Source organism: Hypanus sabinus, unplaced genomic scaffold, assembly GCF_030144855.1.
Source record: "Hypanus sabinus isolate sHypSab1 unplaced genomic scaffold, sHypSab1.hap1 scaffold_368, whole genome shotgun sequence".
NCBI classification, from domain to species: domain Eukaryota; kingdom Metazoa; phylum Chordata; class Chondrichthyes; order Myliobatiformes; family Dasyatidae; genus Hypanus; species Hypanus sabinus.
Genome location: NW_026781264.1, coordinates 131,746 through 145,647, shown reverse-complemented (window position 1 = coordinate 145,647; position 13,902 = coordinate 131,746). Strand labels below are relative to the sequence as shown.

General features: G+C 47.0%; 1 long non-coding RNA gene and 1 pseudogene across 1 annotated transcript; one reads left to right on the top strand and one right to left on the bottom strand.

The window, feature by feature from the left end:
* Positions 1-1,037: 1,037 nt before the first annotated feature.
* On the bottom strand, positions 1,038-1,920 carry LOC132388636 (zinc finger protein 229-like; annotated as a pseudogene).
* Positions 1,921-2,241: 321 nt separating this feature from the next.
* LOC132388639 (uncharacterized) lies at positions 2,242-12,434 on the top strand. The gene is made up of 4 exons (XR_009510297.1): positions 2,242-2,352; positions 4,603-4,691; positions 11,473-11,547; positions 12,112-12,434. It is a non-coding gene; the product is annotated as an uncharacterized LOC132388639 (long non-coding RNA).
* The last annotated feature ends 1,468 nt before the right edge of the window (positions 12,435-13,902 follow it).

The window sequence follows — 13,902 nt, the reverse complement described above, 5'->3', positions numbered from 1 at the left end:
GTCATCTGCAGTTTTATAAGTTTTGAGGCGAAGGTCTCTTCTGACTTTGTCGTCAAGACTGTCCAGCAGTTGAACCTTTTCCACCTCTCTTGAACCGGTTGGCTCTCTCTGCCTCTGGAGTGCTTCCCAGTCCTTTCTCCACCTGTGAAAATCACGTCTGCCGCCAGTAAACTTGGGAAGGGCCGTCGGTTTCAGTCTGATGGCTGGCGTGGGAAAATTGGAGGAAAAGCCCAATGCCGTCGGTGTTAGTCTTTCAGCATCCTCCTTTCTCCTTGCCTGTATGAAGTGGGCCTTCTTGGAAACTAGCTTGGGGATTTGGAGTTCGAGCCCCTTTAGGCGACTCTGAAGGTGCTTCCGATCCCCTGGCCGGTTCCATCGTTCCCACCTCCTTCGCTGTCTTTACCAGTCCTTGCAGATGGTTAAGCATGAAGCCATACGCCTCCTGGTGGCCATCGGGTTGTACAGCAGCGACGTCTTCACATTCATCCTCTGCTGCTTGTAGTGCTATGAGCAACTGAACATTTCCAAAGTTGGTCCAAAGAGTCTCCCGGATCAACCTCTCATTTGCCATCTTTGCCAGGTCGGCTTTTTGCTGTTCAGTTAACACAGCTACTTTCTCTGTGTTCAGCTTCACCTCCCGTTCTGCAGTGAGTCCGGCCTCCGCATCGTCATTGGCTTCCATGACTTTCTCGGCTTCTATTGTGAGTTTATTGAAACTCACTCTGAGCTCCTCTTCAGACATGTCTTCATAGGTCCTGGTAATACTGTTGGCCAGACGAGAAAACAATCGTTTTGCTGTCATTCTCTCTAGCTTGAGTTGCTCAACTGATTTCCCAATAGCTTGATCAGCCATGTCTGATTCCCTCTGCAGGTGAAAGTACAACTTTTTAGTGATGCTTTGATGTTTTTTTATCTCAACTTGATTTCCTTCCTTTTTCAGGACTCCAGGTTATTGCTCTTGCTGTTCCAGCTCAAAGCTCCCAGATTTCTGTTTCCTGGTCAAACAGTTTTGTCAAGTCTGAGCAGGTGAACGGCCTCTACCCAGTGTGAACCTGCTGGTGTTTTTCGAGACCAGATGACCGAGTGAATCCCTTCCCACAGACTGAGCAGGTGAATGGCTTCTCCCCAGTGTGAACTCGCTGATGTACCAGTAGGGTAGATGACTGAGTGAATCCCTTCCCACATTCTGAGCAGGAGAATGGCTTCTCCCCAGTGTGAACTCGCAGGTGTTCAAGTAGGTGGGATGATCGAGTGAATCTCTTCCCACATTCTGAGCAGGTGAATGGCTTCTCCCCAGTGTGAACTCGCTGATGTACCAGTAGGGTAGATCACTGAGTGAATCCCTTCCCACAGACTGAGCAGGTGAACGGCTTCTCCCCAGTGTGAACTCGCTGATGACTCTGTAGTTTGGATGACTGAGTGAATCCCTTCCCACAGACTGAGCAGGTGAACAGCCTCTCACCAGTGTGAACTCGCTGATGTACCTTCAGATTAGATGTGTAAGTGAATCCCTTCCCACAGTCTGAGCAGGTGAACAGCCGCTGCCTGGTATGAACTCGCTGATGTTTCAGTCTGCTGGATGAATCAGTGAATCCTTCCCCACATTGTAAGCAGGTGAACGGCTTCTCCCCAGTGTGAACTCGCTGATGTCTCTGCAGGTTGGATAACTGAGTGAATCCCTTCCCACATTCTGAGCAGGAGAATGGCTTCTCCCCAGTGTGAACTCGCAGGTGTTCAAGTAGGTGGGATGACCGAGTGAATCCCTTCCCACATTCTGAGCAGGTGAACGGCTTCTCCCCAGTGTGAACTCGCTGATGTCTCTGTAGGCTGGATAACTGAGTGAATCTCTTCCCACATTCTGAGCAGGTGAACGGCCGCTCCCCGGTGAGAACTCGCTGGTGAGCCATTAGGTCAGATGACCGAGTGAATCCTTCCCCACAAATTCAGCAGATGACCAGCCTCTACTCAGTGTGAACTGACTGGTGTGTCCACAGGTGGGAAGACCGACTGAACCCGTTCCCACACACAGAATAGTTGAATGGCCTTGCCCAGTGTGTAGCTTCAGTTGAGATTACTGAGTGAATCCATTCCCAGTGTCTGAGCAGGTGAACGGTCTCTCCCCTGTGTAAAATGACGGACGTGTCAGTTGGTCAGATGACCGAGTGAATCTCTCCCCACAGTCTGAGCAGGAATCTCTTGCTCCTTAAATATCTAAACAGAGACAGCACAACTGGTGTGTTGTGTTTGAATTCCCATAGACAAATTCCTTGTCGTTTTTAACCTGTAAAAAAAATTAAAATCCATCAGTGGGTGAAGGACAACATTTGATATGAGATCACTTGAGTTGCCAAGGTTTGATTTGGTATCACACTGTTACAGTGAAGTTCAACACAAGTTGGAGAGCGAAATCATCTTCGAACCGGGCACAGTGCTGGTATCTGGAAAAACCCACAAACTCTCTGATGCTCTATAAGGGTGGGGTACTTCTGCCATCTCCAATATGTGACGGCTCAGTTTGACTCTCTTCAATGGTATTATTCCCTGTTCCCTCTGAGCTGAAAGGGTATCAGGCCCCACAGTAACAGAAACCCTCTCATGGCGCATCAGCGCCAGACTTTGAGATGAAAGGTCCTGAGTTCGAATCCAGCCGGCTCCCCTGCACGCATTCCATCCGTGCTGGGTTATGAGCTGGTGATCTCTTTGGCCCCTCACCCAGCAGAAGGTAATGGCAAACCACTGCAGTAACTTGCCTCAACGTTAGAGAGACATGGAGAAACTCTGGAATTGAGGATTTCTCCTACTCAGATATATGGTTGGTCTGCACAGCTCTTAAAGGAATTCGAGTGAATGATAGTATTATTTAAGGTTCTTGTCATGGAAAAGTACAACACAGAAACAGGCCCTTCCAGTTTGTGTTGAACTATTTAAACTTTCTACTCCCATACCCCTTTCATCCAAGTACCTATGCAAACCTCTTAAATTTTGAAGTTGAGCTCGCATGCACCACTTCTGCTGGCTGCTCATCCCACACCCGGATCTGTGTGAAGAATTTTCCCCTCATGTTCCAATTAACCTTTCACCTTTCACCCTTAACCCATGGCTTCTGGTTGTAGTCCCACCCCATCTCAGTGGAGAAAGCCAGCTTGCATTTACCCCATCTATAACCCTCATAATTGTGGTATACCTCCATCAAATCTCCCCTCAATCTTCTACCTTCCAAGGAATAAAGTCCTGACCTGTTCCAGTCTCTCCTTATAACCCAAGTCCTCCAGACCTGGCATTTCTCTGAAATCTCTGAACCCCTTTTACATCTTTCCTGTAGGTTGATGACCAAAACTGCACTCAATACTCCAGATTAGGCATCACCAATGTCTTGTACAATGTCAACATAACATACCATTCAATACTTTGGTTTATGAAGGACTATGTGCCAAAATCTTTCTTTCCGTCCCTATCGAACTGTGACACCACTTTTAGTGAAACATAGGCCTGTATTCCCAGATCCCTTTCATCAACAACACTCCTACATGTCCGACCAGTCACTGTGTAAGACCCACCCTGGTAGGTCCTACCAACATACAACATCTCACACTTCTCTGCATTGAATTCCATTTTCCATTTCTCAAGCCATATTTCCACCTGGTCCAGTTCGCACTACAAGCCATGATAGTCTTCTCACAGTCCGCTGAATCCCCAGTCTCGGTTTCATCCTCCAATTTGCTGATCCCTAACCAGCTTATCATCCAGATTACTGATATAGATGACAAACAACAACAGATCCAGCACTGATCCCTGTGGCTCACCACCAGTCACAGGTTCCAGTCAGAGAGGCAACCATCTGCTACCATACTGGCTTCTCCCACAGACAGTGTCTCATCCAATTTACTGTCTCATCTTGAATGCTGAATGACTGAACCTTCTTGACCAACCTCCCATATGAGACTTTGTCAAGTGCCTTGCTAAAGTCCATGTAGGCAACATCCACTGCCTTGCCCTCAGCCACATTCCTGATAACTTCCTCGAGAGACTCTGTAAGACTGGTTAGACATGACCCACCATGCACAAAACCATGCTGTCTATCCTTAATCAGTCCACATCTATCCAAATACTTATATATCCGGTTCCTGCACTTATGTTCTAATAACTTTCCCACTACTGATGTCACGCTCACTAACGTAACATTTTCTCGTTTCCCCTTACACCCCCTCTCGAACAGTGGAACAACATTGTCTGTCCTCCAATCCTCCAGTGCCTCACCTGGCACTAAGGATTATTTCAATATCTTTGCTTGGACCCCAACAATTTCTGCACTTGTGTTCCGCAGGGTCCTTGGGAACAACTAGTCAGGCTCTGGGGATTTATCCATGCTAATTTGCCTTAAGCCAGCAAACACCTCCACCTCTGTAATCTGTCCATGCTCTCTGAATTTGATGCTGCCTTGCCTCACCTCTATCGACTCTGTGTCCATCTCCTGAGTAAATACGGATGCAAAACTACTATTTAAAACCACCCCTATCTATTTTTTCTCCCATATAGATTACCATTCTGATCATCCAGAGTGGGCATGTTTCTGTTCTGACCTTCTCCATGTTTCTGTGACAGAGAAGCTGGCCAAACCTGACTGGAAGGGGAACCTGGTAGGAATGACGATGGAGCAGCAATGGCTGGAGTCTCTGGGAGCAACTCAGGAGGTGAGTGATAGACACATCCCAAAGAAGTGGAAGCATTGGAAAGGCAGGAGGACACAACTGTGGCTGAAATGAGAAGCCTAAGCCAACATAAAAGCCAAAGAGAGGGCAAATAATAGAGTAAAAAACATTGGGAAGCTTTTAGAAACCAACAGAAGTCAACTAAAGCAAGTCAGATGAGCTCAGGGCGTGGGAGTATGATATTGTAGTCATTAATGCATCTTGATAGCACCCAACAGCCTGAGGAATTTAGAGGAACAAAATATCCGGGGCCTCGATATCAGTTGAAAACAAAGGTTCCCTGCACCAGTTACCTTTCAACATTTATTTTGGTAGGCACATACAAACTCTGCACCCTCAAAATTTCACTTCTGAAGAACCCCCACTTACCAAGTACTCCTTTGCAGAAAACAGCCTGTCCCAGTCCACACTTTTCAAATCCTTGCAAATACCATAAACATTGATGTTGCTCCAATCTAGAATCTCAAGAGAGGTCCAGACCTCTGTTTTTCCATACTTACTTGGAATCTCATGGCATTATGATCACTATACACAAAGTGTTCCCATTCACTAATTTTTGTCACCAGCCCTGGATCGTTTCCCAACAGCTTATTGCACAATTCTACGCCGGATGTTTTACGTACTGATTAAGGAGCATTTGACAAGCTCTACCCCAGCTGGTCCTTTTACAGTATGGGAGTCCCAGTCAATATATGGAAAGTTAAAATCACTTACTATATCAACTTTTTTTTCTTGGTATTGTCTGTGAACTCTCTACAAACTTGTTCCTCCAGATTCCTCAGACTGTTGGGTGCAACCAATTCCCAGTAATGCCTACGATATCACAATTCCATGCCCTGGGCTCATCTGGCTTTCCTATGATGCTTCTTGCATTGTGATTTCCACAGCTCAACACATCCATCGCACCAGGCTCAAGCATTTGATGCTGACTCTGTCTGAGCTCTGAACAACATCTGTCTGGTGTCAAGAATACAACCTCTCCCTCAGTCAGAAAAACCTCTGACGCTGAATTTTGTGTTGAGGACGCAGGAAAGGTTTTCTTCTGATGACTCTCCATGCAGGTCATATTTGTGCAGGTGTCACTGCACAGTAGAACAGTGCACCACCACTTCAGAGTCTGCTAAATCTTCCTGAATGTTTTTTACAGTCAAACGGGGGTTTTGATTTGCCTTTCTAGCAATCCTACGAGTAGTTCTCCCAAAAAGTTTTCTTGGTCTTCCAGACATCAACTTGACCTCCACCGTTCCTGTTAAATGCCAGTTCTTACTTACATTATGTACTGAGGAAACAGCTACCTGAAAACGCTTTGCTATCTTCTTATAGCCTACTCCTGCTTTGTGGGCATCATTTATTTTAACTTTCAGAGTGCTCAGCGGCTGCTTAGAGGAGCCCATGGCTGCTGATTGTTGGGACAAGGTTGGAGGAGTCAGGATATTTATAAAGCTTTGCAATTTGTACAGCCTGGCCTGTCCTAATGATGATTGCAAACAAGCCATAGCCCTAACAAGCTAATTCAGGTCTGAGACCTTGGTAAAATTTAACTGAGAGCTCAAATCTCTTGGGGTGCCCAAACTTTTCCTTGGTGCTCCTTTCCCTTTTTTCTCCCACTCTAAAATTGTACAAAACAGAAATAATACACTAAACTCCTGATGAAGGGTTTCGGCCCGAAACGTCGTCACTACCTCCTCCCATAGATGCTGTCTGGCCTGCTGAGTTCTGCCAGCATTTTGTGTTTTTAATAATACACTCATCTTGCTTAAAATGTTGAATGTTTTGTCTTTAATTTTCTGACTTTTGGAGACCAGTTCACCTTCTACTCACTTAACTATTCACAGTAACAGGAAGTTTGACCACTGGTGCCCAGCCGTTTGCATACCACTGTATGGGATGGGGTGGAGAGTGCGGGGTGTGACGGGAGAAAGGGGGAGGAGAAGGAGGACTGACAGGGAGCGAAGAGGGAGAACGCGTGGGGTGAGTGGTAGATTTAGAGGATGAGAAAGAGGGGAAGACAATGTGGGATACGGGAGACAGCAGGGAGTGTTTGAGAGAGGGGGGAGGGTGGGATGTAGGGAGAGAGATAGAGAGGTTGAGAGCTGGAAATGGAGGTGGTTACAGAGTGGCAGAGGTGAGTGAGTGAGAGACAAGTTTGATTGAGGTGCGTGAGAGAGGAGGAGATGGAGAGGGGAAGACAGAGGGTAACTGAGATTGAGAGTGGGATGGCGGGTGATAGCGGTAGGGACAGGGATTGTGGAATGGGAGAGAGAATGGAACAGTAAGAGAAATAGATGGAGAGATGGAGAGAAAGAGGGAGAGAGTGAGAGAAATGAAAAGAGTCATGACAGAGTGAGGAGATGAAGAGAAACAAGAGAGAGGAGTATGATTTATTACTAGAGGGGTAGAGAGAGTGGCAAAAAAGGAGAGCGCGAGGAAAGGGGTGAAAGAGTGGGAGTGGTCAAGTAGCAGTGCAACAGGGATAGGGAAAGAAGCGGGAGGGAGAGAGCCGGTGAGGAAGCAAGGATGATTGAGGGGGCGATGATAAGGAAGGGGTGAGGGAGAGTAGAGACAGTGAGGGAGAGAGGGAGCAAGAAGGAAGGGCTGGAGTAGAGGGCCCTATGAGGAAGAGGAACTGTGAGGAGGGTGTGGTGAGGGAAATGGGGTAAGTAGCTAGGGGTGAGTGAGAAAGGCAAGGAGATTGGTGTGTATGATCTGAATTGTTAGATGAACTATTTACTCAGTCCCCAGTTGCAGGGTCATTAATCACGTATGTTCACAAGTCACGGAACAAATCCACCATGCGATTACGGTTCCATGCTGGGAATTATGAGTGTGAGGGCAGCTTGCTGTTCTCGGTGTCGGATGTGGGAGGTCCTGGAGTCTCCTAGCCTCCCGGACGTTCACATTTGCGCCTGGTGTGTCGAGCTGCAGTTCCTAAGGGACTGTGCCAGGGAACTGGAGCTGCAGCTCGATGACCTTCGTCTGGTCAGGGAGAGTGAGGTGTTGATAGAGAGGAGTTACAGGCAGGTGGTCACACCGGGGCCACGGGAGGCAGACAGGTGGGTCATGGTTAGGAGGGGGAAGGGGAAGAGTCAGGTACTAGAGAGTACCCCAGTGGCTGTACCCCTTGACAATTAAGTACTCCTGTTTGAATACTGTTGCGGGGGGTGGGGGGGGGTGAACAGCCTTCCTGGGGGAAGCAACTGTGGCCGTGCCTCTGGCACAGAGTCCAGCCCTGTGGCTCAGAAGGGGAGGGAAAGGAAGAGGAAGGCAGTAGTAATAGGGGACTCGATAGTTAGGGAGTCAGATAGGTGATTCTGTGGAGGCAGTCAGGAGATCTGGATGGTAGTTTGCCTCCCTGGTGCCAGGGTCCGGGATACTTCTGATTGCGTCCAAGATATCCTGAAGTGGGAGGGTAAGGAGCCAGAGGTCGTGGTACATATAGGTACCAATGACATAGGTAGGAAAAGGGAAGAGGTCCTGAAAGGAAAATATAGGGATCTTGGAAGGGAGTTGAGAAGAAGGTCTGCAAAGGTAGTAATCTCGGGATTACTGCCTGTGCCACGTGGCAGTGACAGTAGTAATGGAATGAGGTGGAGGATAAATGCGTGGCTGAGGGGTTGGAGCAGGGGGCAGGGATTCAAGATTCTGGATCATTCCGACCTCTTTTGGAGCAGGTGTGACCTGTACAAAAAGGACGGGTTGCACTTGAAACCTAGTGGAACCAATATCCTGGCGGGGAGATCTGTGAAGGCTACTGGGGAGACTTTAAACTAGGATGATTGTGGGGGGAGTGGGAATCAAACTGAAGAGACTGGGAGAGAGGAGGTTAGTTCACAAATAGAGAAAGCTTGTAGACAGTGTGAGGAAATCTAGGAATAATGGTGCATATTTCCCTGAAGGTGGAATCTCATGTGGTGGTGAAGAAAGATTTTGGTATGCTGACCTATATAAATCAGAGCATTGAGTACAGGAGTTGGGATGTAATGTTAAAATTGTACAAGGCATTGGTGAGGCCAGAATTGGAGCATTGTATACAGTTCTGGTCACCAAATTATACGTAAGATGTCAACAGAGAACAGAGATTTACTAGAATGTTACCTGGGTTTCAGCACCTAAGTTACAGAGAAAGGTTGAACAAGTTAGGTCTTTATTCTTTGGAGCGTAGAAGGTTGAGGGGGAACTTGATAGAGGTATTTAAAATTATGAGGGGGATAGATAGAGTTGACGTAGATAGGCTTTTTCCATTGAGTGCAGGGGAGATTCAAACAAGAGGACATGAGTTGAGAGTTAAGGGGCAAAAGTTTAGGGGTAACACGAGGGGGAACTTCTTTACTCAGAGACTGGTAACTGTGTGGAACGAGCTTCCAGTGTAAGTGGTAGAGACAGGTTCGATTTTGACATTTTAAAAAAATTGGATAGGTATACGGACAGGAAAGGTATGGAGGGTTATGGGCTGAGTGCGGGTTGGTGTGACTGGGTGAGGGTAAGCATTCGGCACAGACTGAAAGGGCCGAGATGGCCTGTTTCTGTGCTGTAATCGTTATGTGGTTTTACTGCGTACGATTCTGGTCTCCATATCCGACAGCGGGGAGTTTTAACACATACGGGGACCAACTGCAGCTCAACCCCAGCTGATGCGGGTGTTTCTACTGTTCTGGTGGCGGTGAGGCAGGTGTTAATCTCGGGTTTGTGTAAATCCAGGGCCGGTTGCTGTGGGAAAGGGCCGAGACCGAGCCGGACAGCGGGAGGCTCCGGGCTCTCCAGTCTTGCATCCCTGGTGTTAGTTTTGCACTGTGTCGGGATCGCGGGATCAGTTTGTTGTGGTTCCCCAAGCTGGGAGGGTGGACGTGGGTGAAGGGGGCCTGTCTATGTGTCGGTGTGGGGTGAATGGTCAGAAGGGTGTGGGTGTGCGGGGGGTGGTTGGGGTACTGTGGGTTATCGGAAGTAACATGACCTGGGTGGATGGGCAAGGGGTAAATTACGTTGTCAACGAGGGTGGATCTGGTCCAATGAATCAGACAGCTCAGCTCGCATGTCCTTTCAGGAGGCCACAATTCTCTCATCATCTTAATCACTGACTAATCTTCCTGATAACATTGTGTTGGTTACAGAGCCCCAGAGTCTGGGAATGGCTGGGTGGTAGGAGGCACAGGGTGATGGTGAGAGGCTGTTTCTTGGACTCGAGTCCAGTGCTTAGTGACGTTCTCTGAGGTTACGCCCATTCATACTTGTCATCTATGTCAATAATTTAGTTGAGAAAGTACAGGGTATGGGGAGAGAGTTTGCAGCAAGGTCAAACAATTACTGTTTTTGAATGACAGTCAGTATAAACACTCCCCTCTCCCCACTCAGAACTGACCAAAAGCTACATCAGAGGATGCAAGATCTTGAACTGAGTAACCACTGTGAGGGAATGGGAGTGGTTTCAAAGGGCTGGGCTGCTGGAAGCACATTACCAGACCTGGAGTGATTGCAACTGGGTCTGACAGAGGCATAACTGGTCCTTCTGGGCACATTCAGTCTCACTCCCCACTATTACCTACCTTCCTTTGTACAGGTATGTAATGTCTAAAGGACCAGTGTTTGAGTAAATGAGACTCACCAAACTTTCTCCGGACTGAATCAGTGGAATCTCCGAGTCAGATGGGTTCTCTCCAGTCGGTGCTCTCAGTCCTCGGGCTGGTTCACTTGTTGCTGTTCAGTTTTCAGTCGTGGTTTTTCTTCCAATAAATCCTTCACTGCAGATCTAACTTTAACATGAAAGACAATGAAGCACATTAATAATGAAAAGGAGAACCAAACATTTCTGCGTAATGTTACTAAGAACAAAGCTCACTGAAATTTAAACACTGAAGACAGATTTAACGATCTCAGTGAACAATCTTTAATTGTCCCTCACATGTCACAGAATGATATGGGATAAGAAGGAGCCATCATTCAGTCATGGTAAGACATAAGACACAGGAACAGAATCAGGTGATTCGATCCATCTGGTCTGCTCCACCATTCAACCAGGGCTGATTTTTATTCCAACACCATATTCCTGTCTTCCTCCTGTAACCCTGAAGCTACTTAGCAATCAAGAATATATTAATCTCTGTCATAAATATACCCAAATGGCAGCCTCAACCAACCTCTGTGGCAACAAATTCCACACTTCAGACATCTTTTGGCCAAAAAATTTTTCTCATCTGAGTTTAAGGGGAAGCATCTTTATTCTGAGACCATGCTGTCAGATCACAGACTCTGTCTAATGGAAACATCCTCTCCATGTCCACTGTATCCAGACTTTTCAGCATTCGGTAGGTTTACTTAACCATACATCCCTCCACCACCCCAACCGTCCCTCTGAACTCCATTGAGCACAGGTCCAGAACCATCAAATGCTCCTCATACATAACACCGATCGTTCCTGAGATTATTCATGTAAACCTTGTTAGCAACAACTGCACTGAACACATTTCCAGGAAAAACAGTAAAATTGGAACCAGGTTAATTGACAGGGAAATGTTGTGCTTTCTTTACTGTTCTACTATCACATGTGCTGGCGCCTGGCCAAGTGGTTAATGCATTGGTCTAGTGATCTGAAGGTTGCTAGTTCGAGCCTTGGCAGAGGCTGCCTGTGTGTCCTTGAGCGACGACACCGGTGCCAAGCTGTATGGGTCCTAATGCCCTTCCCTTGGACAACATCGCTGGCGTTGAGAGTGGAGACCTGCAGAGACTCTAAAGGAGGCCTACAAACTATCACAGCCATTTTCATTTCCAGGTTAAAACAGGTCCATTTCATGAAATATAAGCCAAGAAATAAAAAGAAACTGGAATTACCAGAAACACTCTGCAGGTAAGGAACAGCTTACAATACAATTCAATTAATAACATTTCATCAGAATGACTTCAAACATTTTCAGTTTTTAGTGCAGATCTCCAGCACAGCTGCCTGATTTCCACTGTGTGACAGTGGGGGAGGATGGGCGGGGGGGGGGGGGGGGGGGGATTTCCGAACACAGTTTGAACACCAATCTCTGGGTCTATTTCTACTGTTGTAAACACGGAACAGCCCATTTACTCACAGCCTCTCCCTGTGAGGATGGAATGGGAACTCATCCTCTCCTCAGACTGGCAGTCATTGCTTCCAAAGGAACTCCAGAAACAAACATCTGATCCCAGACCAGAAATACTCACTCAACACCTCACAAGCCCAAACAGCTCAATCCCTGGATCCACTTTAGCTGGATCAAAAACTATGATCTCCCAGGACCCAACCTCACAGACTCACACAGCTTAATCTGCCACTCACCGACCTTGAGAGTCTCACACATCGTCCCCACATCTCACACTGGGTAGTGCAATCTGAGATTTCCCCACAGCCAATGTCCAGCTGCTCGAAATTTCTGCTTCATTGCAGGATGGCCATCCAGCCACATCTGTAGAAGCTCAAACCAAAGTCAAAGCCAAAACACCAGCAGTTCCATTTGCCTGGAAAGCCGATCACAGGATTAGAGCCCAAGCACCAACTCTCCCAGTACTCTTTGCTGCCAGTAAAATGCTGCAGTGTGTCAGCCCGTCACTGTTCATAAACGAGCACCTCCACACCAATGCACAACAGAACTGGGACCTGATGACCCTCCGGCATTCCAGCTAACAATAACCGTTTCTGGAAATGACTCAGCGAGGCCAAAGGTTCAAAAGAACACTTCACAATGAAGACAGAGATTGGAAGAAAGATTGCTGATATATAACATCGAGGAGGTGGGATACAGGGTGGACCGAAGATGACCCAGATGGGAGATGTAAATCACTGAAGCAGGAAGATGGGTTTAGGAGACTGCACAGAGGTTGAACAAGATGAGCAGAGATAAGCAGATGGAACCAGGTGGGAGAAGGGATCATACATTCAGAGGTGCAGTGCTACCAGAGCTCACCGGACAACTGCTCCGATACCTCTGTAAAAAAGTCAAAATAAACAAGCGGGTAATTTAACAGCAGCCACATATTAAATAGAGGGAATTCTACGGAAGCAGGGGGTTGGGAAGTGGGGGTGTTGGCTGGTAGGGAAAAGTACCACTAATAAACATTAGGATATTTGATCGTTTTTGGTTTAATCCTGGAGCTGTGACTGTTTTTTATTTAGGTATTTGTGAAATTCCTTCTCGCTCGACCCGTTGCCCAAGGAAGCTGGGAAATACCTGTACAGAAGTGCAAGCATTTTCCGCTCTTTCCAACGGGTACCATTGGATTCCAGGAAGGAGCTATATTAAGCAAGGAATGAACGGAAATGTTCTGCTCCGAATCAGTCGTATTAGTAAGGCTACATCTATGGTGGTCCGTGGATTACTCGCTAATCCTAAAGTAAACTTTTCTCAGTAACAACCCTTTGGCTTCTAAGCAAACAAAGTTATTTTACTTGCTTGATAATTATATTTTATGATAATCGGTTAAGTGCAACAATGCAATATTTTGTCATATTATTAAGTTAAGTATTATATGTTTAATTTTACCAGTTATACACTGAAACGTAATGATAGGCTGTCATCTTGTTAATGTCTTAGCTATCACTATATTTCTGTGGAGCTCTGGAATTCATATATTTCTTTCACCTTGGTTTACTGCTTGCCATTATAGGAAGCCCTATATATGTCACATCCAATTTGTGCACCTGCTCATTGCACGTATGGGGCAAGGCAGTTGCTCAGTAAATGAAATGAGCATGTACACAAATTGGATATCACAAACTGGAAGTGATTGATAAGTTTATGGCCTAAGGTGGAAGGAGTCAATTTTACAAAACCTAGCAATTTTCAATTATCTGAAACAGAAATACCACAAAAGTTATTAACTTCAAACTTACTGCATATTCACTCAAAGAGTTGAACTACACGTGCAGGCACCGAGCGCTGTATAACTCCAGGCCTTCCAACTTAGGCCACGAACTTATCAATCAAACCACCACCCACCCACTCCACCACCCCCCCCCCCCGCCCCCCACAGCTCCGGCAGCTAAAAAATTACCTCTTCAGCCCTGCTCCTCAGCCGTCCGGCAGAGCTCGGGCCCGGCCCTTTCCCAATGCAACCGGCCCCCGAGTTACACAATACCGGGATCATTCCCGACTCACCCCTGCTCGAATCGGAGAACCGCCAGCAACAGCGGCACTCGGTACCGCGCATGCGTTCAGCAGGCGTTTCTCCGCAGCGCCAC